The sequence below is a fragment of the Camelus dromedarius genome, chromosome 4, assembly GCF_036321535.1.
Source record: "Camelus dromedarius isolate mCamDro1 chromosome 4, mCamDro1.pat, whole genome shotgun sequence".
Taxonomy (NCBI): Eukaryota; Metazoa; Chordata; class Mammalia; order Artiodactyla; family Camelidae; genus Camelus; species Camelus dromedarius.
The window spans coordinates 79,289,475-79,311,191 of record NC_087439.1 but is presented as its reverse complement, the minus strand read 5'-3'; the positions used below and the strand labels follow the sequence as shown (position 1 = coordinate 79,311,191).

General features: G+C 40.6%; 1 long non-coding RNA gene across 2 annotated transcripts in view; it reads right to left on the bottom strand.

Moving 5' to 3' along the window:
* The window catches only part of LOC135321158 (uncharacterized), a 71,594-nt gene that overhangs the window by 34,761 nt on the left and 15,116 nt on the right, over positions 1-21,717 (bottom strand). For both annotated transcript variants that reach the window (XR_010380685.1, XR_010380684.1), the window contains exon 3: positions 21,363-21,693. This is a non-coding gene — a long non-coding RNA (uncharacterized LOC135321158). The remainder of the gene's footprint in view (positions 1-21,362; positions 21,694-21,717) is intronic.

Below are 21,717 nucleotides of genomic sequence, written 5' to 3'. Positions count from 1 at the left end.
AACTAATTCAAAAAGATAAATACACCCCAGCGTTTATAGTAGCACTAATTACAATAGCCAAAACATGGAAACAACCCAAGTGCCCATCAACAGATGACTGGCTTAAGAAGACATGGTACACATATATATGTACAATGGAATAAGATATTGTGTATGTGTGTGTGTGTGTGTGTGTGTGTGTGTGTGTGTGTGTGTATGCAATGGAATACTACTCAGCCATAAAAAGAATAAAATAGTGCCATTTGTAGCAGCATGGATGGACCTAGAGAATATGATACTTAGTGAAGTCAGACAGAGAAAGATAAATGATATTATATGATTATATGATATCACTTACATGTGGAATCTAAAAAAATAATACAAATGAATGTATATACAAAACAGAAACAGACTCAGAGACATGGAAAACAAACTTACGGTTACCAAAGGGGAAGATGGGGAAGGAGGGAGGGAGGGAGGGACAAATTAGGAGTATGGGATTAACAGATACAATCTACTACACATAAAATAGATAAGCAATAAGGATTTACTGTATAGCACAGGGAACTATATTCAATATCTTGTCATAACTTACAATGGAATATAATTGGAAAAAATATAACTGAATCACTCTGTTGTACACTTGAAACTAACACAATATTGTAAATTAACCATACTTCAATAATAAAAAAAAAAGAATGACAGCATCACCACATTGAATTATGAAGATCAGAGGAAATAACCCATCTAAATTGTACACATGGCAGGTGCTCCATAAATGTTAGTGTCCCTTCCCTCCCAACCTTTACTCCCATTCTATGTTGACTGATGTAGAAAAGCCAAATTACCAGCTTATTGAGAATCATTATTTGGTCATTCTTTCAGGAATTCATGGCAGATTTCAAAGTATTTTGGAACTTGAAAGCCAAATAATTGAGTATAGGAAAAGGAGAAACTAACAATAGCAACAACAACAAGGGTTGCTCTACATACATTCCCTTTTTCAAGCCTCAAAAAAAACCCTCTAAGGGAGGTTGCATCTATCCTATATTGAAGATTATTTTCTTACTACTGTAATATTAGTGTTACTTAATTCATTTTGTTTTGTATGTGTGTAAACCTTTATAACCCTGAGATAGGTTTTAAAAAAAAATTATTAAGGCTCCCAAATTAAGGGTGCATTGCAACCAGATGAGAATGGCTGGCTGGAGCCACCCAGCAGAGATGGAGGAACAGATCTCATGCATAAATGTGCTCCACTGATGTGGAGCTTGGTATATTTTCCGTTTATGTGTAGTATATACATACTTTGTCATCAAGACTAATTAATTCAAAATGTAAAGTTTCTTTAAAGTAACTGGTAAAGAAAACAAATCTATGTTATCTTTTGGTTTCTTTTTGATAGGCTTATCACAAATTTTAATGTTATACAGAGTTCATGATTGGAATGTTCCTTTATTACTCACCCTGAGTGTTAGCTGGGAGCCAGAACTCTCCCAAGGCTTGGGCATGACCCTAGGGCTTTAGAGTAGATTAGTATCAAAATAACTCTTCGCTCATTTGGCTAGTCTTCCTTTCTATTCCAGACAAGAGGGCACTGGTCAGCCCAATGACCTCTGCCGTGAGCTGGCTTCTCTGCTGTAAGTGCTTCTTTTGGCTTCCACAAAGCTCCTCATTTACTTAAGGTATGGAATAAGTGGTTCTAATCAAAAGATCCTAGGATATAGCACAGCTCTAAAAAGTTTCTTTTTCTCATGTGATATAGATTGAAGGGGAGCCTTGAGGCCAACCAGAGGGCTGTCCCATGAGGCCATTCAGGGAAGCATGTCCTCCCATCTGGTACTCCCCACACCCTAGTGTGATGTTCTCATGCCCCGTGGTCAAAGCTGGGTTGATCCATGTCTGAGCTACAGCCCAAGGGAAGAGTGAAGAAAGTTTACCAAGCGGCTGTGTCCTTAAGGAGCTAATCTAGACTGAGCACACATTACTTCACTTCCCAATGGTCTGAACTTAGTCACAAAGTCACTCCCAGTAGCAAGGGAAGTTGGGAAACGTAGTTGATGACCTAACGGCCATGTGTCTAGTTAGAACTCAAGGAGTTCTGTTACAAAGATAGAGAAGAAAGGATATCGAGAAATAATAGTTAGCAATCTCAGCCAAGACACAAGCTGAAAGAGAAGAGTAGCTATGCAACGGAAGAGCACATTTTTTTTGGGGGGCCCCCAATCAGGAGGTATTCTCCCATTTTAAAGATTTTAATATCTCTCCTCCACTATGATCCCTAAGTGGCAGCTTCTAGCTGTGTCCTCAACAGCATCCTGCCACTACCCTTGCCTCCCCCAAATCCACTGTTAACACAGAAGCCAGCAGGATCTTTTTCCAAATGTAAACTAGGCAACATCACTTCTCTGCCTAGAACTGACCAAAGACCTCTCCTTGCAACGAAGAATCAGATCTACGCTCTGTCCCGTGGGCTAGAAGGCCGCCTTCCTGGCTTGCGCTTACTTCTCATCCTCTTCTGTACTCTGCCAGTTTTTGTTGTTCCTTGGATATACCAAGTTTGTTCTCATCTTGAACCTTTCCCTCTTGCTGATCCTTCTGCTCAAGGTCATATCTTCACAAAACTGTCTCCTTCCAATATTCGGGCTTGAACCCCAATGTGACCTTTTCAGTGAGGCCTTCCACAAACACTCAGCTACCATAGCCCCACCCTCCTACCTGCGACATTACCCCAAAATATCTCCTTCATAACATGCGTCTTGACCACTGCTATTTACTATTTGTTTTATTTGTTTACATATTTACAGCATATAAGCTCCTGGAGACAGGACACTTTCACACTGTGTTCAGAGCTCCTAGCAGACAGCTGGGAACACAGGGCAGTCCCTTTCAGACTATCTGTTAGCTGACAAGTTTATTTTTGTAAAATAGTAAAACTATTTCTCTAACAGCTGTTGGCACAGGGCCTTGCACATAGTAGGTATTCATTAAACATTTACTGAATGAACAGAACTAGCTACAAATTCCAGTGAATGAGAGTGACAAGGGATGCCATTTGAAAAGGCTTTACATAAACATTTTGTGTTTAATAATTTTCTGAATATTCAGGAAATCAATAAGCTTTGTAAAAAAAATACAGATAAGTGTAAAGAAAATCATACCTCCGAAAGAAAACCATCGTTAACATCTTGGTAAACATACACAACAGACTTTTCTCCTATATATGTGCATACACGCACAATTTCATAAAACCGGTGTCATACATATACGCAGTTTAAACAGAAAACTTCTCAAGTGGACTCCCCAAGAAACAATGCTAATTTTAAAGTATAAGGATGAACATTGAGATGTTTGATTGTGTGCTTTCCTTACATATTTCAGGTGGTGGTTATAGAACATAGAGATAAGATTTGCTTGGGCACGTCTGCCAGCAGCCAGACCCATGCCCCATGCTAGGGGCTTTCCAGCAGGGAGAAAAAGAATTTCTAGAAGAGTTTGTCAAGGCCGAGATGCTGCTTTTTCTTATTGAGGGCTCACTCTCCTTCCTTTCCACAGAAAAGCATTGACTGCTTGTCTTTTCATCTTTCCCAGCAAAAGGTGATGAATATCACTGGGAGAAAACTGTCCAGACGTGTATTTTTACCTTTACCTTAAACTTGTATACAACACAGACTCCTATGAGGGAACTGTATAGTTACGCTACGCTATCGAAATGTCAGGGGTGCTGTTTTTCTCGGAGGTGAAGAGAAGCAAGTGAATTTGGAAATCTGGTGTGCAAATGTATATGAGTATACAAACGACATTTCTAGATCCAAATAAACTCATCCATCCATGAGTATATACAGCTGGCATCAAGTCACTCAGCATAAAAACGTGGTGGGTGTTTACAACTTCTTTTAAGAAAGCATTATTTACATTAAAAATATGTCTTCTAATTCCCCAAATAGTCTGTGTAAAGAGTTGGTAAATTTGGGTTAAAAGATAAAGGGTCAAAAAAAGAAAGCACTGGGGAAAAAAATCGGAAAGGTATGCATCGAAGTGTCACTGTCTTTTGTGTTCTCAGCCTTCTGTACGTCTGGAAGGAGTGCACGTTAAGCTTCCGGTTCTGACTGTGCCCAGCTCCCTGTGTGGGTCTGGCCAAGTCAGTTCCCCTCCCTGAGCCTTTATGTCTTCATCACCAAAATAAAGCAAGAGCAAGAGAAAAAGAAAGAAGCCAGCACTCACATACCACGTAGCCTACCTAAGCAGTACAGAACGCCCCCTCCAGCTCTAACATTCTATGATCATTACTACTGTTAAAAAATGTATTACTTGTGTTATTTTGTACAGACTAATTATATGGGCCATTGTTATTTTTTCTCTTGCCTTTTTGTTTGTTGTTAAGAGGATGTTGGTAGGCAGTTCTGCTAAATGGTGCCTTATCTGCTTAAAATTTCTTGCGTGGTATCTACCAACATGAATGACATTTCTAGTATCTATTAGTTGTACTTTGAAAGCCTCTAATGCTGATTGAAGTTTTAGTTTAGTCAAAACCCTTCTCAGGTGGGTTTTCTGCGGATGGTCACTGTTCCTAGAAGGAGGCAGGGATCTGGCTCTGGAAGACTGGTAAAGAACCCAGCCACTTCAGAGCTGTGGCCTGCGAGACGGGGGACTGAATGGGGAAACAGAGGTATGCTGTCTGGTTTTCAAAAGAGAACAGGTCCTTGCCATAAGTAATTGCTGATATGTGAAAATCAAATTATGCTGAAGTCCTCTAAATGTTGTGAATGTGAAAGACTCCACTGTTATCCACAAAAGAACCCTCTGGAAAGGAAACACATAGACAAGGGCCTGGAGAGTGAGAAGAAAGAACCAACATCCAACCAAAAGGGATGACATAAAGAATGCCCTCATAGCAGTCATTGTTAAAATACATAGTTAAAACTCCCAGGACAGAAGCAACAAACTCATGGAGGCGCCCCCTGCAATAGTCAAGAATCCAGGCTAAGGCCAGTCCCTAAAGTCAAGTCAACCGCCCCTCTGACTGTTTACTACAAGGCTTCCTTTAGAACTTCTACTTGAGGAGTTGGGATGGAGCAAAGAATTGAAAAGAAAAGAAAAAAATCCTTTCTGAGCTTGCCTCACGTCTAGTTTGAAAGTAGAATTTCCTCACTGGAACAGCTGATCTGTAAGGCCACCCAGTTCACATGAATCTCGATGGGCTTCTAGCATTCAAGAGTGGGTACAGGCTACTTGCTTATGTGCCAGCACTGCATACAGCACATACACACACCGCTGCCTATTTACACCTCCAGGCTAGTGTTCCTCAGCCTCAGAGCTATCAATACTTTGGGCCAGGTAAGTCTTGGCCGGGGGGCCATCCTGTGCACTGAAGCATGTTTAGCAGCATCCCTGGCTTCATCTACCAGATGCCAGTAGCGCCTCCCCTCTCCCTTTACCCCTCCACCCCCGTCCCCTTGATGTGACAACCAATAATGTTTCCAAACATTGCCAAGTGTCTCCTGGGGGACAAAGTCTCCCTTGGTTGAAAATCACTGCTTTCGGCTGAGATGAGGACCTTTACTGAGGGGGGAATGAAGACTCGGAGGGTGTAAGGAAAGATTCAGATATTTATTCTTGAAGTTATTCTGTTTATGGACATTATTCAAAGATGCTTACAAGTGTTTTTAGGAGACTGATCTTATTCCAAGAAAGCTAACATTACAAATATTATTTTAAACGGTTAACTTACATCTGCCTTTTGACAGAATGTCTTAATGGATTCAAGCATTTGTCTTGAGGCGTGCTACTGATTCAGCCATTGTTTGCAGAATTTGTGGCACCACTGCCTTCCACCTGCCAGAGCATCAAGCGGTGTTTTGCTTTCCTCCCCCAAACTTTGCAAACTGCTGTGAAACACTGCTGAGAATATACATAGCAGAATAACTTATTTTTCCCTGTGATTCTCAAATTAAAAGAACCCACTTTGTCTACCAGCTTGGAGAGCAAGTGTTTTTATTCTGAACGTAATTGAGACAGAGTTATCTGGATCCATTTTACCATGTTGCCACACAGGCTTAAAATATTTTGCTACCAGCAAAGTTGTAATTTTCTACCAGCAAAGTTGTAATTTGCATACAACACTGACTTTATGGAATAAATTAACGAACAAACCTCGTAGGTTAAGAGTGACTAAGAATTAATTTACCTTAATCTGAAATTTAAGGACACACCCTTACTCAGCCTTTTCATTCTTACCTTGACCTGTATTTTGCTCCTAAAGAATAGAAAAACACTACAAATGGTGAGGTGTTGCGCGTGTGTGTGTTGGTAGTAGCACTCAAGGCTCCTTCCTCCTTCTAGAATTTATTTCAACTGTCATTTATTGAGCACTGACTGTGGCTGAGGATTTGTGCCAATTTTAAGCAGATTTTATTTTCACAGCACAATCAGATGTATTTCTTTTAAAACTGCCGTAATGAATCTTCTCTCCATTATTTTGCTGTGAGTGAAGATTGCCACAAAAACTATTGGTTTTTCTATCTGTAAATGAGAAAGGAAACAAGGAATGGGAGGGGGAATCTACCAAAAGGTAGGCTGGGATTTATGAAGCCAAACATCTTGATTTATAAGATTAAAATATGTTCTAAAGATTTTGTTTCCTATTGTTTTACTAATTCTAGACAAGTAGACCAAACAAACAAACCCAGATGCTGCTCTTGGGCTAAATTTTTATTTTCAGCCAGATGGATGGCAGGCCCAGAAGACCATCACAGGTAAAATTCTTAAAATATCTGTAATTTCAGATGATTTCTGGGAAAAAAATATACTTTCTGGCCTATTAATTATTCACTATGTTTGCTACTGATTTACTAGTAATATGTTACCTATAAGCAAATAGGAATAACATAAATATTGCTAATGCATTTAAGAATTTTAATTTTAACTTTGATTCTTATTTGCTTTGAGATGCTGTCTTCTGTGTCAGGTGCTGGGCCTCTAATCTGGTGTTGGTTTACTTGGCTGTGTAGGAGTTATGTAAAATTATCCAACTGATGCAGGCCAGGTGTTCACAGCTCTTTATGCATTAGGGGCTACACTGGAAGCTTTCCAAGAGTAGGTGGCTGTGACCTCTAGCAAGCATGACAAAGATGGCAGGTGGGCCTATCTTCAGTATCCCTTAGGCAAGTTTTCTCCACAAACTCACCAACCCCCTCAAAGCTCCCTGCCCCCCAGCCCTAGTCACACCCCATCTCCCCAGGCACCTGAAAGAACTGGCTTTGGCCTCCTATGCCGACCTGGAGGGTTTGCAGCAGCACAGTGGCCTTCACCCTCTGCATTGCCGAGCGCCATCCCTGCTGCTGCAGAGAATGTCACCTCCCACATCTGCAGCTAGTCTGAGTGGTATAAACCGCCTAGAATCTCAGAAAACCACGTTTTGAAGCTTTCTAACCTCAGCTCTATATGTCACAGAAAACAGTACACTTGCCATCTTTAACACACAGCCTTATTTTTTAAAACCTTCTCTCTTGCTCTTCCTCCCATTCTTTTCTTTTTATGTTGTTTCCAATTTTTGTTTCTTGGTTATTCGTTTCAAGGAGGGAGAATAAATAGGTTAAAAACCAACCAGAAGGCATTGGGAAAGGAAAGGAGACTCGCTAAACGGGGAACAAGAGGAGGGTTATCAGTATTAGTTGCGGAGCAAGGCTGGTGCTGCCAGAATGGAGCTGATTTGTTTGGGGTTGGAATGTGGAGCAGCAATCATGGAGCCACCAAGTGGCCAGAATCTTAGCAACGTGTTCCCCAGCATTACTGTCCTCCTGTCGCTCACAGCACTAGTGCTTCGCTGTGAAGGCTGCTCCGAAATGAGTTGACGAAGTACAGACAATTGTTATGGGTTGAAGTGTGTTGAAGTCCTAATCCCCAGTTATCTCAGAATATGACCTTATTTGGAAATAGGGTCATTGCAGATGTAGCTGGTTAAGATGAGCTCATACTGGAGTAGGGTGGGCCTGGAATCCAATATGACTGGTGATCTCATAAAAAGGGAAATTTGGTTAGGAACACACACACTCAAGAAGACTGCCACGTTAAGGTTGACGTTATGCTGTCATAAGCCAAGGAACTATCAGAAGCCAGGAGAGAGGCTTGGAACAATCCTTCCCTGTGCCTTTGGAGGGACTGACACCCTGCTGACATCCAGTTTTCAGAACTGTGAGACAACAGATCTCTGTTGTTTAAACCACTCAGTCTGTGGTCATTTGTTAAGACAGGCCAAGCAAACTATAACATAACAACGTAGCAATGAGGGAGCTGGCCTGGTTTAAACTAGACTCTTCCCAGAGGGGTGCTGGTTTGATGGGGCTAAGAAGTGTGCATCGTCCAATCTAAACACCTAGAATGACACCCGTGTGTATTGATAACAGACAGACACATGTGAGGACGTAACTGAAAACACACGGCAACAGTTTCTAAGGAATTCTATGAAAATAATAATTGCTGAAGATACGTGTTATGGTTATCATAACCAAATGATAAAAACCTGTGGTCACTCTTGGGCTTCTTAAATGTCAAAGGATCTGCATCTCCCACTATCAGGGCAATTCCAGGAGCTGAGCATTCCAGGTCACCGTCTTCTATAATTTAGCTCACCCAGCACTTTATTAACTTGACTATGTGCCAAGAACTCTACACAAGGGCAGTTAAATAAAGCATGAAACACAATCCCGGCCCTTAAGTAACTTATTGTGTAGTAACAAATAAGGCAGAATTCTGGAGGAATCTTTCATCTGTTAATCTACAGGGGATTCTGTCCATTTACACCCAGAAATGGTCAAGACCCTTAGTTATGTGATGGAAACACAACTCAAGCTGGCTTAAACAAACACATACATAAAACCCTGGGTTTTTTAAGGGTGAAAATATGACTTAGGTAGTACATTAGTCAGGGTGCTCCAGAGAAACAGAATCAACAGGAGAGAGAGAAGGAGGAAGAGAAGGTGGGGAAAGGCTGCAGGAAGGGGAAGAGAGAAAGACAGAGAAAAAAGAGATTTCTTTAAGGAATTTGCTTATGTGATTGTGGGGGTAATTTGTAGGGCAGGCTGGCAGGCTGGAAAATGAGGTAAGAGTTAATGTTGTAGCTTTGAGTCCAAAATTCTGCAGGACAGCAGGCTGGAAACTCAGGCAGTGTTTCTATGTTGTAGTCTAGAGGAGAATTTCTTGTTGGGAAACCTGTCTTTGTTCTTAAGGTTTTCAACTGATTGGATGAGGCCCACCCACAATATGGAGGATAATCTGCTTTACCCAAGTCTACTGATTTAAATATTAATCACATCTAGAAACACCTTTACATAAACATCTAGATTGGTGTTTGACTAAACAACCGTACACCAGAGCCCAGGCTAGTTGACACATAAAGTCAACCACAAGAGGCAGAGTGGAATCCAAGGAGTGCCCCAAAGTTATCAGGAATACACCATCTTCCTTGGTGAAGGCTTTGACTGGCTCATCTTCCATTCCATACCCTGGTGAACCAATCACTGTGGCTGAGGGGATGCAATTCCCTGGCTGGGGTCAAGAATGGAGAGAGAGGCTGTTGTATTACAGAAAGGATGTTGAGCAGGCATTAGGAGCTGTTCAATCAGAGGGATCTCACCAACCAAGGGTATAGGGTAGGGGTGGGTAGTTTTGAAGAAAAAGAAAACATTTTGTACATACCTAGTCCTTTGGTACTCAAAGGTGGGAAGGAAATGAGAGAAAGGAGAAACTCTTTGGGAGAAACAAAAGACTCTTGCTGGAATGTCCTATACACTCTTGCCGCTGGAAATGAGCAGTTACAATAGTGGTCACACCAGAGACCACATGCATCCAATAGGCGTATGTCCCATTAGCTTGATCTATACTACCTTTGAATCTCACAAAATTTTCCTTTGAGGAAAATTTAGTTTTCTCATTGATTTAAAGTCAGTAATTTCTGTTCCTCTGAGCACAGAATTGCTTTTAATTATAAATGCATGACATTTAAAATTATTTAAATACAAATATTTTTACACCAAGGGGTGTGGAATGCCGGGTGTGGGATGTGGGGATGGAAGCAATGAATTTTTTCCTGTGCAGAAACCCTGCTGCACAGGGAAAAAAAAAATTTTTTTCCCTTAAGTCATCGTTCCGAAAGTCATCCCTCTCAGGGATGCTTGTTATTTAAAATTAAATGGAATTGGCATTTAGAGATTTTTGAATAATTTAGCTAGGCTTGTTTCAGTGATTACAAAATGGTTGCAGATGGGTCAAGGTCCCAGTCATGTCGAGGAATTAAGAAACATATTTGTTTTCATGGTCACTGGTCACCTGCCCCCCCCCCCTTCTTATGTGCTTCCACCACCACGGCTGCAACCCCCACTCTTCTCCATACTGGAAGCTCCTTGAGGACAAAGACTACCTTTTATTCATCTCACTCCTGGTGTGGCCTCTGACACCCTGCGTACACTGCATCTGTCTGTGTTGAGTTGCACCGAACACTGACACGTGGGGAGTCTGGACATTCAGGAAGGTAGAGAGTTCTGTGAATTCTCAGCAAAGAAAGATCCTTAGAACAAAGTCAGCAACATAACAACAACAGCTTTACAAATTTCTAGATTCACAGCTGCCATTGTTGGCAGATGCATACGTTGAAAATCTTACATGCAGCTAATGCCCGTCAAATATTGGAAACCAACTCTGGGCAAAATTTGAAGTGTATTTTCTATATCCTCACTCTAGACTTTTTTAAAACCAATTTTTCCAATAGTCCTTCCCTTTTTTGTGTTCAAATCTCCCCTTTTCATTCCTTCCTCTTATCAAAGTAAGAAAGGACCCCATTTTTAAGTTGTAAATTAATTGATTGTAACTTGGAATTGATGAATTTCATTTGACTTTTTCCTCTAGTATAAAAAGAAAGACTGTGTTACACTCTGACAGGAAATGCAGGCATGAGTAGGCAGATGGGGGCAGTCCTTCTGTCCATCTCTAGGTGCCTTTTTCCTTCTCTCCCTCCCTTTCTGCTTTCCTTATTGGGGAGTGGGTGGAAAGGGGTCAACATGAAGACCAACCCTACTAGTACAATGATTTTAATCCTCTGAGGGTGACTAGAGGGGATTAAACGGAAAAGGTGGTCATGGTCTTTTTTTCTACCCCAAACACCTACTTCTGGGACCTGAACAGGACTATGGAGGGTCACAGTCCATTTCTCTCCATATAGTTAAGTCCACCTTCCCTTACCCCAGTCACTTCAGGCACAGTCCCCTTCCTGGCCTCTTTTTCTTTCTTTTGAACACAGGCCCACCCCCTCTCTCAAATTTAACCCAAGTCTTTCCATCCATGAGCTTTAACAGAAACTACCGTGTACCAATTCAGTCCAGCATCATTAGGAGTTTGCAAACTTTATTACTAATCTGAATACAACCTTGCAAGGCAGGTTAATATTGTTTCCATTTTACACCTGAGATTCAGAGAGGCTAGGGACAGCCCCAAGGTCACAGCACCAAGCGGCCAAGTCCGAAAGCACGGGTCCTTCAGCGCCAAAGCCCAGGTCTACTCCCAGATGTGATGTAATGTTGTCCAACAGTTTGGTGTTCATTAAAAAAAACTGATAACCTTTTTATTCTGCTACCTCCCTAATCTGACATCTCGGATCACATCCTCTTATGTCATTTCTGGCCTCACTGAATGTCTCTGGGGCACTTCACATCCCACGTGATTAAAACCACTCCTATGGTCCCAGTCTCTAATTCAATTCAATCAAGTCTGCTGCTTAAACTAGAAACCTAGGACCCTTGCCTTTTCCCTTTATTCACTCTCTTTTTTAAAAATTTGTCACTAAGCCCTACAGATCCTTTCTTCCACGTACACATGTAGTGCAGATCTACTCCTGGACTCTCATGTTTCATTTTGTAAGAGTTCTAACTGTTCTCTCATTCAAACCTCCATGCTGCCATCAAAATATGTTTTTTTCTAAAATACACACTGAATTACATCACTCTCTTGTTTATCAATTCACAGGATAAGGTCAGAATTCCTTAGCCTGGCATAGATCATCCTGTCCTATTCTTCCCTCCCACAGCCCTGACTCTTTGGCTGGTTCCCAACCCCCTTGGTCCTTTGAATCTATGCTTTCACGCCTGCTGAGCTTCTGTTTTCTTTTTCCATGTGGCCATCCCTAGTCACACACCAAATTCAAGTTCAAATGTCAGTCCTGCTGTAAAACCCTCCCTCACTTCTATGGAAAATTTGGTCCCCCTGCACTTCCACAGCTGTTGATACAGAGCTTGATGATAAGAACACACACCATTGTATTTGGGGTGTCTGCTGCTAGTGTACGTCACCCCACTAGAGTGAGAACTCTACATGGGCAGAGATCTAATATCATCTGTGCTTGGAATTCAGACATCTTGCACTGTTTCAGGCATGTGATAGATCCTCAATAAATACTGTTGGGCTGAACTTAACTGAAGTGTATCCAAGGCATAAACAAGGGTCTCACAGTGCCCACCGTCCATCCCGGTGCTTATGATTTAAATACCTACTCCCAGTCAAGCTGAGGCCTGAGCAAAACAGGCAAGATCTCAAAGTCTGTTTTTTCTGTCTGTGACTTCATCTTTTTTTCAGTTCCCCTTTCCTACCAGTAACAGCCTCTCTTCTCCTTTTAGATTCCCAGTGACCTCCTACATTTTTGCTCCGTCTCTTTTCCCAAATCAGGAAGGATCTAGAGTCATCACTTGTATCGGAATGAAACTCGCAGCTCCGCTGCACACTAGCTGGGATCCTAGGCAAGCTCTTAACCTGTCTGACACTGGCTCCTCATTTATAACACGGAGATGACAGTACCTGCCTCCCAGGGTTGCCCCAGAGATTCAGGGAGAAACTCTAAGTAAAGCATCAGCATAATCCCAGACACATAATAATGACTCAATTAATGCTGAAAGAAAACTGCCTTATTTACACTGAAACGTTAATCCTTCCCAAAGCATTTACTAAAAAAAATTTTTAAATAAAATAAATAAAATAAAATACTATTCAACTGTGGGATAAATCATCTCTTATAAAAGAAACCTATTTGTTTACCTAACATCTATTGATAACTTCTCGGTGTCTTGCTTCACCCCCGGAAACTCAGGAGGAGAGACTGGATCCCAGCACTGGGGACTGGGACTTCTCACCGCTGTGTTAAGGGCAGCGGTTTAAAGTGTTTCCAGATTTTAGAGGAGGGCACCTGGTACAGCCTAGTGAGTGATGCTGAGGGCAAGTTTCCCAAAGAAGGGGTCCACTGGGTCTGGCATCAGTCAGATGAAGGCAATCTTGTCAGAGGGAACATGAGCAGAGGGACAGAAGCCAGACAGGGTTTGACAGGAGAGGGTAAATAACGAGTCATTTGGTTCAGCTGCAGCTTGGGTGTGTGTAGGAGGAGGTGAGTCGGAAAGATGGGGCTAGAAAGATAAGCAAGTGGCCAAATCCTCAGGCGTAATAGCAAGTGGGTGGGGAAGGTGTGGGCTGGGGTTCTTCTAGCTCAGTAAATCTCAACTGTATTTTGCATATTGGAATCACCAGGAGCTTTCAAAAATACCAAAGCCTAGGTCCCTAAACAATTACATATAAATCACTATGGGTGGGACTGAAGCATTTTTTTTTTTAATGCTCCCAAAGTGATTCTGATATGCAGCCAAAATTGAGAACCGCTGTATAATCTAGTCCCTGAAATCATACCAACCCAAATTTGGCTGCGAAGGTAACAATGTGATTACAAACCTTTAGAACGGGAGAGAGACTGAAAGCACAGCTGATCCTATTCCTGTATTTTCTTAATTAATTAATTAATTAATTAATTAATTAATTCCTTATTGTAGTAAAATATACATAACATAAAATTGGTCATTTTACCATTTACAAGTGTACAGTTTAGTGGCATTAAGGATGCTCACATTGTTGTACAACCATCATCATCACCATCCATCTCCAGAATTTTTCATTATTCCAAAAGGGAACTCTGTACCTGCTAAACACTAACTCCCCATTCCTCCGTTCCTAGCATGTGTCAGAATTTCCTTCCTTCTTAAGGTTGACTAATATTTCCTATTTTGATCTATTCATCCATCATTTGGGTTGCTTCCACCATTTGTCTATTGTGAATACTTCTGCTATGAACATGGGGTGTACAAATATCTGTTTGAGTCCCTGTTTTCAATTCTTCTGGGTATATGCCCAGAAGTTGAATTGCCAGATCAGATGGTAATTCTATTTTAATTTTTTGAGGAACTTCTATACTGTTTTCCACACTGGCCACACCATTTTACATGTCCATCAGCAATGCACAAGGGTCCCAATTCCTCCACATCCTCACTAATACTTATTATTTTAATAGCCATCCTAATGGGTGTGAAGTGATAGCTCTTTGTGGTTTTAATTTGCATTTCCCCAGTGATCAGTGATGTTGAACACCTTTTCATGTGCTTATTGGCCATCTGGAGGAATCTCTAAGTCATTTGCCCATTTTTTAATTGAGTTGTTTTTTATTATGGAGTTGTAGGAGTTCTTTATACCTTCTGGATATTAATCCTTTATTAATTATATGATTTGGAAATATTTTCTTCCAGTCCATGGGCTGTCTTTTCACTTTGTTGATGGTGTCCTTTGATGCACAAAACTTTTCAGTTTTGATGAAGTCCCATTTATCTATTTTTTCTTCTGTTGCCTGTGTTTTCGGTGTCATAACCCCTGTGTTTACAGATGTGCACACTCAGTTCCACAGGTTGGGCTCCCCAGATAGCAGATGGAAATGGAGACTGGTGTTTGTAGTGTATTGGGTCATGCTCTTGGCATCACCACCTGCGGAATGGAAGCACAGGAAGCATGGGCAGAGGGAGAAATGGGCTTTGGTGAAGTCTCAAGGGAAGTCTCAGCTGTGAAGCTGAGATGAACCTTCAGAGATGTTCTTCGTTGGAGTGAAAGCTATGGCCTTTGTATGTGACCAGTCACTGGATACAGGGCGCTACAAGAAGAGGCTGTGATTGAGGATGAGGCAATTCTAAAGAAGGCTGACAGCTGAGGACTGTTGGCTACCAGGACTCCTGGCATTTGGGAGAAATAAGGCCTTCATTCCTGGAAGGGGATCTGGGTGACATATCACATCACCTACTATAGTCCAAAGAGGTCTCCTCTTGCTTGCTTTGGCCTCCTGGTGTTGGGGTGCCACTGGCACATCACTATAATTTAGAGAGGAATCTAAGGTCTCCAGGAATCTCCAACCTATTCTCACAGACCCACCCTACCCCACCCTTCTTCACTCTTCACTTTGCCATCCCTGGTCTCCCTCTTCACCACTCATAACATAGTAACATTTACTGTTGTGTTCATTTGAAGACTGCAGTCTGACGTCATGGTCCAGAGTTCTTGCCACCCCAATCCTTTCATTGCCCAAGACACAATGAGCAGGAATGGGAGCAGAAAGCAGTTGCCCCAATCCTGGAGCATGGGTGGATGGGATCAGGGTACAGCAGAGGGATCTTGCGCTAAAATACTTGGGCACAGAGAACCCCAGGCCAGGAGCATGGACTCAGGTACTGAGGGGCAGATACTGAATCAAATAAGCATGTACATGATAAGAAAGTTAGGACCAAAAAAGGATGATAGTTAAGTAGTACTTGGCATTAAGGACATAAATGATGACCTTAGTTTTGGATGTTAAATAAATGGAAAAATGAGAAGAAAAAAATACGTTAGTATTTATGTCCAAATATTATGCAGTGCAATAATTCAGTACATAATAAAATGTGTTCAAACTTAAATGTGTTCAAATTAAATCCCATCTCAAGTTGTATTTGATCAGAACGGTAAACTCTTACATACAAACATGGGGTTCATGAACTGCGATCCATATAATACGGAGAGCTGCTCACAACATGAGAACATCAGAGGGAACGCTCCCTGCAGTGCATCCTCTTCCAGGTTGAAGAGAACTGTGCTCTTGGATCCCTCCTGCAGCTGCCTTGGCTGTCACAGTTCCTAACCCTTAATTCTACTTGTTTCTCATAAAAATTTCTCCTTAATAATCTTACCTGTACATTGTAACTACATTTTGTGACTTTTTTCCTAAAAATAATTTTTAGAATACTTAAGTAATTGGACTTATGAACATTTCAATTCCTAGCTCTTAAGTAGCCCACTCCACTTCAGTTTTAATTAAAGCCAGCTACCCAAGGGTCTTCCCAAGGCCCTTCTGTCATGTGAAGTTAGATTCCATTTGGAGGGTCAGTAACTTATCTTTTTTTTTTTCAGAGAAGTATTCTTGAGAAGGTATTGTTTGTTTGAAAATTGTTTAGGCTAATCCAGGTGAAGGAACAAAGGGTGGATTTTATATTCTTCCTTTCCCTTTCTAGTTCTGTGGTTCTAAGGATTCCAGAATTTTCCCCACTCCCACCCTGCCAGATCCCACCCTTACCCTCACCCAAACTAAATCAGCTGTATCAGAGAGACTAGGAAAATACACTAACGACTGAAAAACATTTCACCTGCACAGTCTTTCCATTTGGCCCCTGTTTAATTTCTGAGGGTCATTTCCATTTCTTGTTCTGACACTATTTGTACTCTCTACATCCTCAGACTAAGAGAGCATAATGTTTCTCTGGGGAAATTTACTCAGAATAAGCCCCCAAATGCAAATTCTCTGAAAAATAATAGGGTTATACATTTTTAGAAAAACAAGTTTTGATATGTCCTTTAGGCTAGAGTCGCTCCTCTTAGGACAGCCATGTGGGAACTGAATGAGCTCTTTCGTTGCAGTACTGCCTTCTTTATCCTCATCACCATGACTATTGCTATTAAGATTTTAGCTTACATTTTTATGATTCAATCTTGGAAATGGTTCTTAGAGTCTCATGATCATTTCCTTAATTGTTTGTTTTTCAGGCTTTTACGACGACATTAGCTTTGTCCTTTCTTGAAACTGCCTGAAAATCAGGGCTTAAATTTTATTGTCAAGTAGCTAAATGGAAAATCTCTCTCCTGAGGTTCTTAGGGAGGCCACACGAGAAGCCTCCGAGGACACGCCATCTCACTGTGCAGCCAGGTCAGAGCCCGAGACCCGAGCAGGCGCTCCACTTCGCTCGCAGCTGATCAGTGTGATGACTCATCAAGGCCGTAGCAAGCCATCCTGCCTTTCCACTGCTTTGTTTGTCTCACCGTTTGCTCAGCGTGGCCCAAACTAAAATCACATCTCATCTCCTTTTGTCTTTCAGTTCTTCATCCTTTGCCAGGTGTTCTAGGTGGTTCCTTGTCCTTACCATCAGTTTCTAGCAGTTCTTGAACTCTCCAAGTTAGCATGGAACACCACAAACATATTTCACATAGAGATGAATGGCATTTCCTGAGAAACACCCAAATTCCTTCACCGAGACCCGAAAAAGGTATAGTACTCAAGCGAGTTTTCATGTATCCCAATCTCTTTTTCTTCCACCATCCCTTCTCCCCCTACTTCCACTGAGAAGTTATCAGGTAGGGATAAATGATGCCATCTTTAGACAGAGGAGATAATTCCCAATTACTTAACTTCTAACTTATTCAGTGATTGGGTTATAGTTTCATCTGAAAGCAGAGGGATATTCTTTGTTCTTTTAAAGTTCCTTTTATCCCCACAATTCTTGCCTAAAATGTTGGGAGTTGGCAGAATGGAAAGATATAGCAAAGAATAATCTCTCTTCTGTCAGAGGCAACAAAGTTGGCTCTCAATTCAAAGAGCAGAATTGGTCTTGCGATTAAGACTCAGAGCATAGCCCATTCGTTACCTGGCTTTGAAAGCATATGATGAGGACATCAAAGTTTTTTTTTTAATGTTATGGTTTGCTTTTCAGATTGTAATTGTCATATATAAATAATGCAAGGCTGAGCAGAGTCAACCTGGGTGCGTGCAGGGTCAGTTCCAGAAACAGAAGACACGTGGTATTTCTATTCTGACATTTAAGGGGTCCATGGGGCAGCCAAGGGCAGTGCTTATTGTCCCTAGACACTAAACAGAGCTAAAAGCAAAGTGCTAAAAGTTGAAAGTGAGAGATGAATACCGGCCATCAGGGAAAATGGCATGCTAATAGGCAATAGGAAGTTGGAAAATAGAGAACAGAAGTTAGAGAATGGAACCAAAGCCAGTTAGTTAATTCTGCCACACGGCATCTTCCATGGCTGGGACTGTTTTTACCAGGGTGACCAGAACTGCACTGGCTCTTGGGCTTCAGCTTCTTAAAGGCACTACTTAGCACCCAGTAGCTCTCACACAGTAAACTGGTGATGCTTATCATCATCATCATTATAATCAGCACCGTCACCACCAAATCAGCAATTCTTTTTCCAGGATGCAGAGCAAGTCCTGATTTGCCAGATCTCCTGAGAACCAAACTGTCATTTGGATTTGATCATGTCTTAGAAGTTTGTTTAGATGATTTTCTCGAGTTGACACCTTTACTGACTTCCTGCAGCTTACTTTATATAACATTCACGGCATATGTGCTATTAAAGTTTGTGCACAAATGTACTGCATCCTACAAGCATAAGGACAGTGTGGAGAGAAGTTATTTTATTTACCTGCAACAATTAGTTGTTTGCTCTCATGGGGTGAGAGATAAAGAGGAATGCTTGGGGGATAGGAAAAGAGAGATACAGAAGAGTTCCTTCTGCAACATGCAGCCTTTCCCAGAAAAAAATAGATAACCTGACTCTAGTGGGCATTGTTTCTATATCTTATTACGTTATTGAAAAGGACATAAAGTCACAAAAGAACTCTTAGATCTCATTAGTTTAAACAATTCGGCCTTGCCCATCAATGGCACTTAAAGAGAACTACCCAGGGAACTTCCTGAACCTGATAAAGGTCCTCTGCAAAGAGCCCACAACTAAAACAGACATGATGGTGAAAGAGCAGATGCTCTCCCCCTGAAGTCAGGCACCAGGATTTCCACTCTTGCCGTGTCTGCTCAACATCCCGCTAGGGGCTCTTGACAGGTAAATTAGTCCCAGAAAAGAAACAGAAGGCATTGAGATTGGAAAGAAAAAAGTAAAGTTATCTCTATTTGTAGATAACATGTTCTTGTATATAGAAAATCCTCAGGAATCTACTAAAAAAATTGCTAGAACTAACAAACCGTGTCTAAGGTTTCAGGATACAAATGTCAATATATTTCTGTACACTAGCAAATGAACAATGTGAAAGTGAAACTAAGAAAACAATTTCATTTACAGTAACATCAAAAAGAATAAAATAGGAATAAATTTAGCAAAGTAAGTAAAAGATTTGCACACTGAAAACACTTAAAACATCACTGGAAGAAATTGAAGATCTAAATTAATGGAAAGACACCCCAGGTTCATGGATTGGAAGACTTAATATTGTTAAAGTGGTGATATTCCTTAAATTGATCTACAGATTCAATGTAATACGTATCAAAATTCCAGCTGGCTTTTTTGCAGAAATTGTCTCACACTGCTCCATTTCAAAACTTACTATAAAGCTACGGCAATCAAGACTGTGTAGTAGTAGCATAAAGATAGACATTTAGATCAACAGAACCAACTGAGAGTCCAAAAACAAACCCTCCCATTTATGGTCGATTGATTTTCTATAAGGAAACTAACCAAGACAATTCAACAGAACGACTAGTTATCTGCACACAAAAGAAGAAGTTGGATCCTGACCTTGCATAGTATAGAATAATTATCTCAGAATGAATCAAAGACCTAAATATGAGTCAAAATTACAAAACTCTTCAAATTAAATATAGGAATAAATCTTTGTAGCCTTGGTTTAGGCAATGGTTTCTTAAATATAACAACAAAAGCCCAAGCAACAACAAAAGAAGAGAAATTGGATACCATCAAAATTAAAAACTTTGGGGGTTCACTTCAAGAAAGTGAAAAGACATGCATAGAACGAGACAAAATACTTGCAAATCATTTATCTGTTAATGGACTTTTACCAGAATATATAAAGAATTCTTAAAATTTAACAATAAAAGAGAAATAACCCAATTAAAGACAGGCAAAGGACTTGTATAGATATTTCTTCAAAGAAAATATACAAATGACCAACAAACACATGAAAAGATGCTCAACACCATTAATCTTTAAGGAAATGCAAATCAAAATCATAATTAGATAACACTTCACACCCTCCAGGATGGCTATAATAAAAAATTTGGACAATAACAAGTGTTGGCAAGGATGTGGAGAAATTTGAACCCTTAGTCTTTATTGGTGGAAATGTAAAATGATGCAGTCATTTTGGAGAAGACAGTTTCAATTCCTCAAGAAGTTAAACATAGAGTTACCATACAATCTAGCAATTCTACTTGAAAATATATTTTCACACAAAAGCTTGTACACTAATATTCAAAACAGCATTATTCTTAGTAGCTAGAAAGTGGAAATAACCCAAATATCCTGATGAATAGATAAACAAAATCCATAATTGGAATATTATTCAGCCATAAAAGGGGATGAATATGGATGACCTTTGAAAGCATTACTCTGAATGAAAGAAGCCAGACACTAAAGGACACTTATTGTATGATTCCATTCATATAAAATGTCCAGAAGAGGCAATTTCATAGAGACAGAAAGTAGATTAGTAGTTGTGTGGAGGAGAGGCACTGGGGAGTGACTGTTAATGGGTATGGGTTTTTTTTTGGGGCTGATGAAAATGTGATAATTGTACAACTTTGCGAATATACTAAAAGCGATGAATTGCATACTTTCAAAGGGTAAACTTTTTGGTATGTGAATTACATTTTAATAAACCTGTTATAAGAAGGAAAAAAAGAACAAGAGAGGAAGGGAAGGGATGAAGGGAGGGAGGGAGGGACGGAGGGAGGGAGGAAGAAAAATAAAGAGCTGTACAGATACTAGTCTGTAATAGTTTAGGTCACCATCATCCCTGACAGCTTCAGTGCTGTCAGGTATTTGGATTTATTAGCTTGTGTTTAGTTGTGCTTTTTCCTCCCCCCTACCTTTTTTTTTTTCCCTAAATGTTGAGGCTTCAATCCAAGTCATCCTGCCAAAAAGATTCTCAAACATGTGTTTCCAACATATCTGAGTCCATGGCCAAATGATCCGGATTCAGCTAAGAAATCATCTCCAAATTCACTTTGGTTATGGATTAATAGACAAGGGGACCTCCAGAGACCCAAATATTTCTCTTTTTCAAACATTGTGACTCATAGTTCAACTGATGATAGGTTCCCTTTAGTGCCAGGTTAAACTGAAAATTATAATCAATTTGAAAATTAGAATGAATACCAAATGGAATGAAATACACACTGACATTCAAACATACCTTGAGGAATGCCCTTTCATATTACCACATTAAGAGTATATAAAAATAAAAAAGACTGTACCTGTATAGTGATTTTCGGTAGTTATGCAGCACCCTTCTTTTGAATTGCTAAGAATGCTTCATATCATCTACTTTAGCAGTTGTCACAACATCCTTGTAGGTGGCAAGCACTGTACTAACAGTGCAATACAATTGCAGGTCAGACAGCCCAGGGACATTCAGTTATCACATGAGGTCTAGAGCGTAGGTAGGCGTGAAATCCAGATGGTCCATCTAATGATGCTTCATCCACATCTGACTGGAGTGACATCTTCTTGGACTGATAACCTCTTTCACCAATGATGGTTTTGAGTTCCTATTATTCTGGATTTTCCAAGCGTGTCTGCCATTTCCTAAACAGATGGTCAGTATCACAC